The following is a 14,480-nucleotide window of genomic DNA, read 5'->3' as shown; positions in this document are numbered from 1 at the left end:
CTTAAGTTTGAAATGGCCCCGGGAAGGCCGTGCGTCCTTCAACTTTGTTACTTCTGCTTTCTTTCTCCCATTGAGGACGCATTTTGCCTCTCTGTAGGCAAAATGTAGCAGCATGAACTTTTTAACCTTTTACCTTCTTTAGAAGATGAGATTTAGCAAGAATCAGCTACAAGACTTTTCTATCATGAATGTATTTCTTTTTACTTTACTTTAATACATCTTTTTGAACTTAAAGTTCTGACTCTGTAGTCATCCTAAAGATTTGAAGGCCATCCCTTCACACCACACATAACTTTCTGCTGCTTATGCAGTTTGCTTCTGGTACTCTGCTATATTTTGGTGGAATTACCCTCACTGAGAGTTATTTTTGAACCTAACTGCTCAGATTCCCCAATAATTTCTAATTCTATCAGCTGCAATAAAGTTTTCCATGGTTCTAAAAATGCCCCTAAACGTAATCGTAAATAATACTAATATCCTTTAAGAGGTTCACTTTTTTTTTTAAAAAAAGATGTTTTTGTGGGAAAGATAATATTCCTTTAAAATTTATCACAGATGGTATACTTAGAACTACGGTGGGAAAAGAGCTTAGCAGCCATATATTTTATTTTATTTTCTGTGTTTGAATCTTTATATGAAGCAACAACACAGCACAACACACTTGTATTAATTGAGCATTAATTGATGTATTTTATTGATCAAAGAACAGACGGTCCATTCTTCCTCCTGGATAAACCCATCTTTTAACTCCTCCCGAGCCACAAATCAAAAGACATTTGCAGCAATCCAGGAGGAAGGCAATGCAGAGAAGGCAAAAAACCCGTTTCCACCCAGAGCCAATTTGGGGTTGACGGGGGAAAATTCCTTCTCGGTTCCAATTCAGGCAACCAGCCGCAGCCTGCATTGCCAGGTTAAAAGATGGGAACACTGAGAACTGATGCATTATGGAGCCCTGTGTTCTTCTTGCATTCATAGCGGGCTTTTTCTCCAGGGAACTGCTTTGTCTTGAATACAGATCTTCATCCAAGCAAGGATGGTATTAACCTTCCTTCCTTTTTTGCTTCCTTCCTTCCTTCCTTCCTTCCTTCCTTCCGGTTCCCACTTCTTCCCTTCTTTCTCTTCTATTACTACTTCCTTCTCGTCTTGTCTTGTCTCTTCTCTCTCCTCCTTCCTTTCCTGGGGCCCTTCCAGACAGGTCCTATAAACCCAGGATCTGATCCCAGGTTCACACTGCCAGATAATCTGGGATAAACAGAAAACCTGGGATCAGATCCTGGGATATAGGGCCTGTCTAGGAGGGTCCCTAGTCTGCTTCCACTTTCAAATGTTGGTCCCTTAACCTTAAAGAGCACTGTTGGCCCTCAAAAGAAACTGACCCCTTTTTGCTTCTTCACTTTCGCGTCTTCAGGTGGCTTTGAGGCCCATGAGAGGATAAAATCTTCCTTCCTTCCTTCCTTCCTTCCTTCCTTCCTTCCTTCCTTCCTTCCCTCCCTCCCTCCTTCTTTGCTTCCTGTCTTCCTCCAGTGCCTTAACCTTCTAGACCTGGAAGAAGAGGGATGGATCCCATGCATACCAACCTCAACATCATCCAATCTCGAAAATGAAAAACAGCCCGATGGGGCTCACCTAGGGCATGGGATTCCACTAAAATAGCTGAAGCCCTGCTGTTTTGGACTACGACGCCCAGAATTGCCCCTTGGTATAGAGAGCATCCTGGGAGATGTAGTCTAAAGAGCAGACTTATCCCAGCTTGGACATACTTACCTGCTCTTTGAAGGAAGGCACTGGAAATACTTACCTGGATGGTAGCAAGTGGGCAAAGGGAAGGGCTACATGGGTAAATCTCTTTCTGATTTTTTTCTGATTTTCCTCAAAATAGAAGAAAAATTCTCATCCATCCCTAGATTCCAGTTAACACATTTCTGAATATCTTTTTCTTCTTTTACCATTGAAGGTTATGATAAATAATAATTATTAATATTGGATTTGCTACAATTGACAATGATATGATTCTCCAATCTGACATCTTCTTTGTATGAATCTCTCTCTTTGATGCTCCTGAATGGTTTGAAAATAGGAAATTATTTGGGACTGAAGTGAAATATTTCTTGTCTGTCTAACATCCCAGCAGAAAGTCATTGTGGGCCCAGAAACAGTGGTGTTTATACCTATATAGTTGTATTATGACTTCAGGAAGAGTCTATTGTGATGCTGGCACATTGGTGAAGTTGTAGGTAGCTATTACAGTTTTTGAAAGCTCCTGTCCAGATAACATATTACTGATCCATCATTGTTTGAGTTCACAGTGCTCTCTGGACATAGGTGAACTACAACTCCCAAACTCAAGGTCAATGCCCAAACCCTGCCAAGATTTTCTGTTGGTCATGGGAGTTCTGTGTGCCAAGTTTGGTTCAATTCCATCGTTGGTGGAGTTCAGAATGTTCTTTGATTGTAGGTGAGCCATAAATCCCAGCAAGTACAACTCCCAAATGACAAAATCAATACCCCCCCAACCCCACCAGTATTCAAATTTGGGTGTTTTGGGTATTTCTGCCAAATTTGGTCCAGTGAATGAAAATACATCCTGCATATCAGATATTTACATTATGATTCATAACAGTAGCAAAATTACAGCTATGAAGTAGCAACAAAAACAAAAAATCCTACTAGTCCTTGCATCCCACAAGAATAAATGCCCAAGTGACTTGACATGCACAAACGCAGCCCGCCTTTTCATGAGATTTGTCTCCTCACCCAAAGACCCACAAAGCTCAGCGCATTTCCTGAGGCCCCTTACACACTGCCCCTATATCCCAGAATCTGATCCCAGACTATCTGCTTATCCGAGATTATCTGGTAGTGGAGACTCCGTTCAAATCAGATAATCTGGGATCAGATCCTGGAATACAAGGTAGCGTAGAAGGGACCTGAGGCATCAACCATCACTTTGACACCTTGCAACCCTGTCAAAAGGCTATCCCTCTTTTATCTCTGTAGAATATAAACTGCCAAACAAATTTCAACTTCTGTTTCCATCTGGAAGGGGCCAGCGTTTTATATAATACTTTCAGCTGTCTTTCTCTTGTATTCAACTTCTCCTTGCTATTGTCTCTGAACCTAGCTGATAGACTGAAAAATAAGTCGCTAATAAAGCACTAAATGAATCAAAAAGCACAAGATACATGAGTAGAACTGAAGCGTAAATGTGTAAGGACAAAACTTGGCACTTTTCCCCAGCAGGCAATCTTAATGTATGTTTGTTATTTTTTGTAGTTATCACAGAAGAAGATGGAGGGGAAATGCAGGATGTGATTTTTTTAATAACTCTTGTGTGGCTTGTCATTATTACTTTAACTCCCCATGATTATCAGGTGCATAAACATTTCTGGACAAGAAAGTGACAGTGGGTTGGTTCAAGTAAAACCTGGAATTCTCTCTCGTTCTGTCCCACACACACAAAAACATATTTTCTTCTAGCTACTTTTGCCACCAAAGTGTTCGCCATACTTTCTTGTCAAAAGATAAAACCTATGATTGTCTTGCTGCTGTCAAAGATCGCCTTTCAGGCTCTTTGAATATCAAACATTTCTAGGCGTAGTGACAAAATGCCATATGTATATACTGAAACAGAAGCTGTCTATGATTTTACTGTTTAAAACAGAGCTTTCCAAATGTTTCATGTTGGCGACATACTATAATAATAATAAGAAGAAGAAGAAGAAGAAGAAGAAGGAGAAGAAGAGCAACAGCAATACTTTATTTATATTCTGCCCTGTCTCCCTTAAGGGACTTGGAACGGATTACAGCACATATATATAAACACAAACACAGGGAAACATTCAATGCCTTGATACAATAAGACAGAAATTCACAGGCAAAGGCAAAGGCAAAGGCTTCCCCTTTTATCTTCGGCTTCTGGAAGAGGTGTTCAACTCCAGCTCTGCGGGAGGTGTTCATCTTCATTTCCAAACCGAGGAGCCTGCATTGTCCGTAGACACCTGGTCGTGTGGCCAGCATGATTGCTTCGAGTGCCTGTTTGCCTTCCCACGGAGGCAGTACCTATTGATCTATTCAAATTTGTGTGTTTTCAAACTGCTAGGTTGGCAGGAGCTGGGGCTAACAGTGGGAGCTCATCCCGACCCATGGATTTGAACTGCCAACCTTCTGGACAGCAGTTCAGCAGCACAAGGGTTTAACCCATTGCACCACCGTGGCTCCCGCTATGTTAGACGTAGAGCATTTCACAACACAGTCATTCAGTTTTACTAGTACAACAGAAGTTAAACCAACCCCTTATAAAAGATATGGACACATACATAAATAGTAATGACTTAACGTATGGGGATACAACATAGGCCATGAAAACCTTCCATTTATATTTTTTAAATATATGATTTATTGCTAATTTCATACAGACTCAGAGGTTTCACCTTTCATTCTGTGATACAACTTAGACACTACAGTCAATACACAAATATGTCTCAACACACAGTTTGGAAAGCTCAGGTTCAAAAGCTACCTCTTCCATTGCCGAGCACATGTGTTTAGCACATGACCAGAAGCCAACATTTAGTGTTGAATTCAAATGGGCAAACACTGTTATCAATTGAACTCTCCGAATTTGCTGTTAATAGCCAAGCACGCAAAACAAGAAATTTCACTGATAGCTACGCTACCCCTTGGCAGCAGCAACTCATGTGTTTAAAGCTGGGGTTTGACATATATTATATTATATTATATTATATTATATTATATTATATTATATTATATTATATTATATTATATTTGTATACCACTCTTCTCAGCCCTGGAGCAACTCAGAGTGGTTAACAATAACAAATTTCAGTGCTCAAAAACATCATAAAACAGTTAAAAACAATTAAAACAGTAGCATCATAAACAATATAAATCAATAAAACATCTAATTAGCATCTCATAGTTAATTTCCATGGATTTACCACAACTTCAATAAATATTTGCTTTAGACTTGTAAATAAAATTATTTACAGTGTTACAAGTGTATCACTCCGCTACCTGCTGGATCAGGGATATAATCTGGCATATGCTGTTTGAAACTATAGCTGTAAATAATGACTCTGAAAAGTAACATAACATTTCCCAATGTTGAAAACTGGGCCATGGGAGGTAAACATTACTATTGGGAAGGAACACACAAAACTAGGAGAAGCTGCAGAAGTTTTCTTTTCTGGGAGTCTCCTGGAAAAGGCAAAATTCCTCTGGTTTTTTTCCTTCTTCTTTACCAGCTAAGTAATAGCAAAAAAACACTTTATTATTAGGTTGCTGTGAGTTTTCTGGGCTGTATGGCCATGTTCCAGAAGCATTCTCTCCTGAGGTTTTACCCACATCTATGGCAGGCATCCTCACACTACAAAGAGAAGCCATTGAAGTCCACAAGCATGTGGACGATTTCAACAGAAAAGAGAAAACCATGGAAATGAGCAAAATCTGACTAATAGTATTTTAAAACTCTAAAATCAGGACAGTAAATAAAGAAAAACAGGGGAATTCCAGACAAGAAATTGGGCATAATAAAATACATTGAAATGTATTTTAATTATGTGTTGTTGTTGTTGTTGTTGTTGTTGTTGTTCATTTGTTCAGTCGCTTCCGACTCTTTGTGACCTCATAGACCAACCCACGCCAGAGCTCCCTGTCGGCCATCACTTCCCCCAGCTCCTTCAAGGTCAAGCCAGTCACTTCAAGGATCCCATCCATCCATCTTGCCTTTGGTCGGCCCCTCTTCCTTTTTCCTTCCATCTTCCCCAGCATTATTGTCTTCTCTAAGCTTTCCTGTCTCCTCATTATGTGGCCAAAGTACTTCAACTTTGTCTCTAGTATCCTTCCCTCCAATGAGCAGACAGGCTTTATTTCCTGAAGTATGTGTACTATGTCTTAATTTTAACTCATGTTTTTAGCTGATATTGTATGTTTTAATGCACCATGGAGATGCAAGTGTAAGCGGCCTTGAGTTCCCCTTGGGGTAGAGAAAGGCAGGATATAAATAAAGTCAATAAATAATAAATAATGACCTCCCAACAAAGGATTCCCCCAGGCAGGAAGCAGCCAGTTTTTGAAGCTGCGAGGCTATTCAATGCTAATCAAGGTGATCAATTGCAACATTTACACTTGCCTCAAGCAGACCAGAGTTCTTTCTCCAACCTTGGACATTACACAGATATATAAACCCCACTTGCCGAGTTTCCAACAAACCTCACAACCTCTGAGGATGCCTGCCATAGATGTGGGTGAAATGTCAGGAGGGAATGCTTCTAGAACATGGCCATACAGACCAGAAAACTCACAGCAATCCAGTGATTCCAGCCACAAAAGCCTTCAACAACACTTTATTCCTGGTTACTTCCATTGGTGCAAACAAAGTTCAAAGGGGGAAACAGTGGAGAAGCCGGGACTATTTAAACAGCAGGTGAAAGAGGACTGCCTGTGCCAAACTGAGGCAGTTGGAGGATATGAGGTACTTTCTCAGTCTTTGCAAGGAACAATTCAATGCATTAGAGGCTGAGAAAAGTGCCAAAGTTGGCAGCGCTGTTTATGTCTTCTGGTTGTACTGATTCATCAGCCTTGTCAAGTGCAAAACTTTCATGGACTATCTGTATGTTTGCTGAAGTTTAGCCTTTGTTTGTCATTCTGAAGAGTACAGCTGTGGTCTAGCTTCAGAGAACAAATTAGTAGCTAGCTAATCTCATCCCATTCATGTATGTCTTGGAGAAATGCTCCTCCTCTAGTCTTGATGTATGGTTTTTTGTCATCACCATGAATAAGCAGAAAACTGAACTTCGCCACCAATACAGGAATCTATTGTTTTGTGAATGACAGATTGAAAAGAACACGAAATATAAGAGACTAACCCAGAAGCTGTCAGCTGTGTGAAAGCATTCCTTCTCTTGACTCTGGGTGGTCCCCGTGGAGAGGGCCATCATTTCAGCACCATCCATCACAAAAGAGAGAGTAGCGTGTGAGCACAAAAGCAGAAAAATGTAATTACCTGACTTTTAAAGACCAGGTCAATGATGGCACGATTGTTCTGCGTGTTGTACACATTTGGTTGGAGTAATCTTCTTTGGAGAAGAAATTTATCAATTCAGTCAACATGGAAAGCAGAAGCAAAAAAAATGCCCACAATATTGCAACAATTAATTGTTTTGGGTGAAATTACTAATAACTTAACCAGTAATATTTATCTTCACATTTTCTCATCATGTTGTCAGCCCTTGATTTTGCCATATTATATAATTTACACAATTTTACTATGCTACTGTATATAGTAGGACTTGAGTATCCACAGATTTTGGTAAGCATGGGAGGTTCAGAAACTCAATCTCAGTGGATGCCAAGATCCATTGCACTTACTTCTATATCCCCATTTTCAATTGTTATCTTTTTCTGTTTCTTCCTCTACCTCAGTGTTTCTCAATCTGGGGGTTGGGATCTCTGGAGGGGGGGGGGGTCACAAGGGAGTGTCAGAGGGGTCGCCAAGACCATCAGAAAACACAATATTTTTTGTTGGTCATGGGATATAAATATTTATCATGTCAGGGGCAGCCAGAGAATTGTATTACATTTCTAACAGAACAAAACAAACAAACAGACAAAACACAAAATTTGCAAGCTTGGTAGTTGATTAAATGTCCTTTGACCAGTATCTGGCCATTTGGAGTGTTGCCGCAAGAAGGTCCACCATTGTGCATGTAGCACGGCTCAGGTTGCATTGGGATAGAAATGTTTTAAATAAATAAATAATGATATTGTAGGGTTGCATCTGGCTCATGAGCCTTACTTTGGGGACCCCTGATCTAGTCAATGCATCCAGCACACCAGCTTATGTTGCTTTGAAAGGCATTTCAGTTCTTCTGACAGTAACCCCCCAATTGCCCCACCCCCACACGCACACATGCACATACACACACTTTGGGAATCACTGTTTGTCCGTAATCTCTCCATTTCTGTTTTTGGGTCTTTGCAGCTGATTCAATAAAAATTACAGAAAAATAAGACATTTCCTCAGTGGAAAGGCCAGGCAAACATGCTCTGCACTTTGTATTTGGATCAGAGCTCATTTCAATAGGCAACCCATGTCTGAAGGTTGCAGATCTTGAACCAACATAACTATTCTAAGAAAAGAATGAGATGCACTAGGAATTCAAAAGGAATGTAGCGGGTGCAGAGTTGTCAAAAGTGTGCCTGTCCATTTAGTTTGTCTGGAGCTTTAGCTTAATAAGTAAATGGATGGACAGATCCTTCAGGATTTTACTAAAGCCAGATTAGAAGACATGATGTTTTCTAAATTGACTGATAATGACAGAAGAAAGTGGCTCATTATTTCTCATTACATCCTTTAATTCACAGAAAACAAGTTGTTTAATGCCAACTATTTAAGTTGTCTGCTCACTGCTGTTGTTAACTATACATGAGCAGGAGGTGAGTGGCATATGATACATCACAAATAGTAATAATAACAACCTTTAACTGTAATTTTATTTATTCATTGCAATACTTGTGCTCCATGTACTCTCTGAATGTTATTTCAATAATTCATAAATAAATCCAGTGTGGTAATTCATGGTGTCATCCCCATGGACCTTCTGTCCTACCAAACTATGCCACAACATTGAAGCTAAAGTACCAGAATATTTGATAATATCAGCATCTATATGAAACTCACCAGCAATGGATCAGAGTGTGCTTGTAGTACATGCAGTGAAAATTGTATGATTCGAAGCATCATTATAATTGGGCAGTGATAACAGCTCTCACCAAAATGCATACATATAATAGGAAAGCTCAAAAAGTAAATTAGCACAGAGTTTTAGCTTTGTAAGTACTGTGTGTATTGATTCAGTACATGTAAGCCTTGCTTACGAAAAGTGCTTTCTTCTATCTTTACTACAGAGATTTTTAAAATTAATTTTTGCTGAAACATTGTGCAAAAATTTATAGATAGTTACTTTGGTATCACCCCCTTTGATGGTGTCACTTGGTGTGGTTTCCCCAACCCCCCTCACCCCTAGTGATGATACTAATTCATACATTCGTATATATTGCTTCATAATGCACTTTACATTGTAATGCGCTCTGTAATGCGCTTTACATTGGGCTACCTCTGAACCAAGTTTGGAAATTTCAATTAGATCAAAACACGGCAGCCAGACTAGTCATAGGAACATCGGGTTGTTGTAGGTTTTTCGGGCTGTATGGCCATGACGTTTCACTTGCATCTATGGCAGGCATCCTCAAAGGTTGTGCGATCTGTTGGAAACGAGGACTCTTGTGGAGCTAGGTGTGAATGTTTCCATTGGCCACCTTGATTAGCATTTGATGGCCTGGCAGTTTTTAGGCATTGCTTGTTTCTGCCTGGGGGAATCCTTTGTTGAGAGGTTATTAGCTGTCCCTGATTGTTTCTTGTCTTGGGTTCCCCTGTGTTTGAGTGTTGTTCTTTATTTACTGTTATAATTTTAGAGGGTTTTTTAAACTACTGGTAGCCAGATTTTGTTCATTTTTATGGTTTCCTCCTTTCTGTTGAAATTGTCCACATGCTCGTGGATGTCAATGTCTTCTCTGTGTAGTCTGACATGGTGGTTGTTAAGAGTGGTTCAGCATTCCTGTGTTCTCAAATAATACGCTGTGTCCAGGTTGGTTCATCAGGCGCTCTGCTATGGTTGATTTCTCTGATTGAAGCAGTTTGCAGTGCCTTTCATGTTCCTTAATTCAAATTTGGGCACAGGAACATCCATCGTCATTATCATCGCCATCATCATTATATGGCAACCTTGTCCATTACATCAGTCATAATCCAGCCCTGTGATCATGAGGTGGCAATGAGCACACCCCCATTATGGCTTGCAATTCTAGAGGCCACCCAAGATGTGAAGCAGGCAGCAGAAGGGCATCCACTATTACACACTCTGTTGGCAAACATAGGCTTCTGTTTTGTTGTACAGTTGACATTTCTTGAAAGATGCAACTAATCCAGCATTCTTTTTTTCTCTATTGTGACCAGTTGAAAGCTTCTACAGTTTATTGGCAGGGCAGGAAGGCAACAGCCCTTTCCTGCTTTCATTTAGTAGTATACTGTCTCTAAAGATGGAGGCACCATTAAGCTTTCATGAACAGCAGCCCTTTGACAAACTAATCCTCTATAGATTTGTTTCCTTTTTTTAAAAAAGCTATCTGTGTGACTTACAAAAAAGTACCTTGTATATTCAATGTATAAGTCAACTTCATACATAAGTCAAAGGCAGATTTGGGGCCCAACATTATGGATTTTGATATGGTCTATGGATAAGTTGAGGGTCATTCTGCAGAGAAGGCCACAGGGGACAACCACGCTAGCCACCACTATCATTTCCCCTCCCAGGTATTCAAAAACTCCAGAAGCAGTGCCATAGTGGAAAGGAGAGCAGTGCTTCCTTTTGGACTCTGTGATGAACTAGGTAAAGATAAAGGTTTTCCCCTGACCAGTCATGTCCGACTCTGACCAGTTAAGTCCAGTCATGTCCGACTCTGGGGGGTCGTGCTCATCTCCATTTCTAAGCCAAAGAGCCTGCATTGTCCGTAGACACCCCCAAGGTCATGTGGCTGGCATGACTGCACAGTGGTGCCACAGTGGTACCTATTGATCTACTCACATTTGCATGTTTTCAAACTGCTAGGTTGGCAGAAGCTGGGGCTGATAGCGGAAGCTCATGCCACTCTCTGGATTCGAACCTGTGATCTTTCAGTCAACAAGCTCAGCAGCTCAGCAGTTTAACTCACTGCGTCACCGGGGGCTCCATGATTAACTAAGCTCTTACCTTACCTTTGCTCAGATAAAGGGATAGTTCCTTTTTTGATAAAGAGTTAATGCACAACACTTACATTGACCCACAGATAAGTCAGCTCATGTATTTTGGGTTGATCTTTTGCTAGACTTATACATGAGTATATGGGTTAATATACTTCACATCTAATGGCAGTGAATTCCCTAAAATAATTAGGTTGAGTGAAGAAATATTTTTCTACTCATTTACTTTATCCACTGGAAGCACAAAACTGCACCATTCCCAATTGATAATTTTACCTGTGTTCTATAGAGAGGATTGCTCCTTAGATGATAACATGTATAATGTGGGAAGCTGGCCCTCAAGTGTTTCAGTCTTCTCTCTCCTCTTCACTTGGCTGAATGAGGGCATGGACTCTGGCCATTGAGCTGATTGTACCACTGCTCCTCTTTTAGTCTAGTGTTAGTCCACTTCACAAAATGTGAAAGTTGCCTTTCTACATTTCAACCTGTTCAGCCCACCCTGGAAACATAAGTCATCTGCTTTTCTAACACTTTTTAAAAGAAGTATTAGAAAAGCAAAAAAGACTGTTTGTTTCTGCATTTTCAAAAAGTGACCCACGTCTTTAGCATTTTAGTTACCTTTCCTGTATCTTCTCCAGCTGTAAATTAACTTCTCAACCCTCGAGGAGAGACTCAGAGTGGCTTACACCGGCAACAATTCAATGCCAAAAGATAATACAAATATAAACAAATATAACAACAGTTTAAAACCGTAAATCGAACATTAAGTTAAAAAAACACATTAAAAATATTGTCATCAATCCATATAGCCAATTCCAGTCCGATTCAACATCCAAAGTGCTGTCATGCCTTCTGTCCAAAGGCCAGGTTCCAGAACCATGATTTAACCTTCTTTCTGAAAGAAAGGAGGGAAGACACCAACCTGATCTCACTGGGGAGTGAATTCCACAGGCGTGGGGGCCACTGCTGAGAAGGCCCAGTCCCTCATCCCTGCCAAGTGTACTTGTGAGGCTGGCAGGACCGAGAGCAGGGTCTCCCCAGGTGATCTTAAACTGCAAGGCGGGGCATAGAGGAAGATACGTTCAGACAGGTAAGCTGGGCTGGAATTATATAGGACTTTATAGGTCAAGACCAGCACTTCGAATTGTGCTCAGAAGTGGACTGGCAACCAGTGGAGCTGACACAGCAGGGGGGTGGTGTGCTCCCTGTATGTCGCTCCAGTAAGTAACTTGGCTGCCACCCTTTGGACTAATTGAAGTTTCCGAACAGTCTTCAAAGGCAACCCCACGTAGAGCGCGTTGCAGTACTCTATTCGGGATGTAACCAGAGTATGGACCACCATGGCCAAATCAGACTTCCCAAGGTACGGGCGCAGCTGGCGCACAAGTTTTAACTGTGCAAATGCTCCCCCAATCACCGCCAAAACTTGGGGTTCTAGACTCAGCAATGAATCCAGGATCATACCCAAGCTGCAAACCTGTGTCTTCAGGGGGAGTGTAACCCCATCCAACACAGGCTGTAACCATATGCTCTCTTCGGCCTTTTGACTGACCAGGAGGACCTCTGTTTTGTCTGGATTCACTTTCAGTTTGTTAGCTCTCATTCAGCCTGACATGGCTACCAAGCACCAGTTCAAGGTCTGGACAGCCTCCTTAGTAACAGATGGAAAGGAGTTAATTACCGTAACTGTAGCTAATATTTCAGTGCTAGGTGAGAGACTTATAGAATAGTGAAGGCTGTTGTGTGCCTAAGTTGCCTTGCACTACTTTGCTGATCTAAGCAAAACCTATGGGGCTGGGGCTTTTGGAAAAATGGCATTCTTAACCTTTTTGAAAAGAAAAATGATATATCCTTTTGGCAAATGTGGATCTCCATGAACATCAGGAGACTACCTTTTGAAAACCCCTAGTTAAGAAAAGGCATGAAAAAGTGATGTTCACAAGCATCCATGTAATGCCACACAGGTAATTCAGCTGTTTAAATTGATAAATCATGGCTTTGAACTGTCAGGGACAAAGATATGCCACTAATACAAAAAGATATACCTAGCTAGCAGAGTTTTGAAATTGCAGTGGTCCCAAAACATCTACTCTCCCTTGAAACCTCTTAGCTTAAAATGTGCACTCTGAGAACAAAAACAAAGTCTTCTTTAAAAAGTAATATATCTTATATTAATTCAGCATACAGGCACATTTATAGATAAGATGTAATTTCTCTGTGTTGAGAGCACAGGGCATCATTCTTAATCAATAGTTCATAGTCCAAAAGCTTGAAGTATACATCTTATGAAAGTCCAAACTGTATAACTGTACTCACTGCTTTTCAAAGCAAACATTTAGTAAACCGTTCCTACATAAGTCCAAAAGACATCTGCTTCCATTGAAGTCCAAAAGCATTCTTGATCCACCTCCACTGAGGTCTAAAGCAAACAGCTAACATTGATGTCCAAAATCATACTGATAACAAAATGGACTCTTGAGTCTGAGCATTCTCAGTCCAATCACATATCTATAGCCCCTCTCACACTGAAGAGATCAGTCAAACGGGTAAATCAATATATACATACAACGCAGGTTAGCAAATATATACATTAACAAATAAATAGTGAAGGCTTGGAAGTTTGCTATTTCCAACAAGGGCAAGCTAGGCAACCACACAAGAAATGCATGCACGCATGCAAAATATCTAATGGCGTATGAGATTAAACAATCTGGCCACAGAGTAAGAATTTATGCGAAATTTAGTGGGAAACTCAGCAGCAACACATATGGGTCTGTCAGCACCTGCACTCATCTCCAACAAATACTGTAAGACATTTGTTTGTTATAGCAAGTGATTGTATTTGTCTGTGTATTTTGCATTTAACATGTTTTGTTTTATGATCAATCATTAGAAAATACTGATGAACTAAATTGGCATGTCTGATTTCGGAAGCCTGTATCCCCATTGTGGGAAGGAGGTTAATCATATGGATGCACATTCTCTTCCGCTACCAATGTGATCCTTCCTACCAGAGAAGTATGTTCAGTATTGCAACATAAAACTGTAATCCTCTGCACCGTTACTTTGAAGAGAAATTCATTCTACTAAACTTAATTGAATCTGCTTCTTAATAAGCACGTCTATGTTTAATTTGCATTAGACTAAGCTAAGAGACAGGAAGTACCTTACTTTGAATTTGCTATCAATCCAACTAAGTGGTCTTTAGACAAATCATCTCCTTTCAACCTTGAGCAGTATCACAATGACTATAATAATAATAAATACAGAAATGTTAATGTAAAACAGTGGTTCCCAACCACATTTAAAACTAGTAAATTGTAATGTTTACATCAGTGGTTTCCAACCTTTTTTGACCAGGGACCACTTGACCATGGACCACTTTGACCAGGGACCACTTAGACCAGGGATCACTTTGACCAGGGACCACTTTGACCAGGGATCACTTTGACCAGGGACCACTTGACCAGGGACCACTTTGACCAGGGATCACTTTGACCAGTGACCTCTTTGACCAGGGACCACTTTGACCAGGGACCACTCTCCAACATTAGTACTAAAAGGGTTATGAATCAGTGTTTGGTCAACTTTAGATTCGGTTTGTTTATTTGGGGTGCTGATTCAGAAAATTCCATTGGATAGACCACATCAGCTCTAGATT

This window comes from Anolis sagrei, chromosome 2, assembly GCF_037176765.1.
Source record: "Anolis sagrei isolate rAnoSag1 chromosome 2, rAnoSag1.mat, whole genome shotgun sequence".
Taxonomy (NCBI): Eukaryota; Metazoa; Chordata; class Lepidosauria; order Squamata; family Dactyloidae; genus Anolis; species Anolis sagrei.
The sequence above is the reverse complement of the archived record's forward strand: the minus strand, read 5'-3'. Positions refer to the sequence as shown.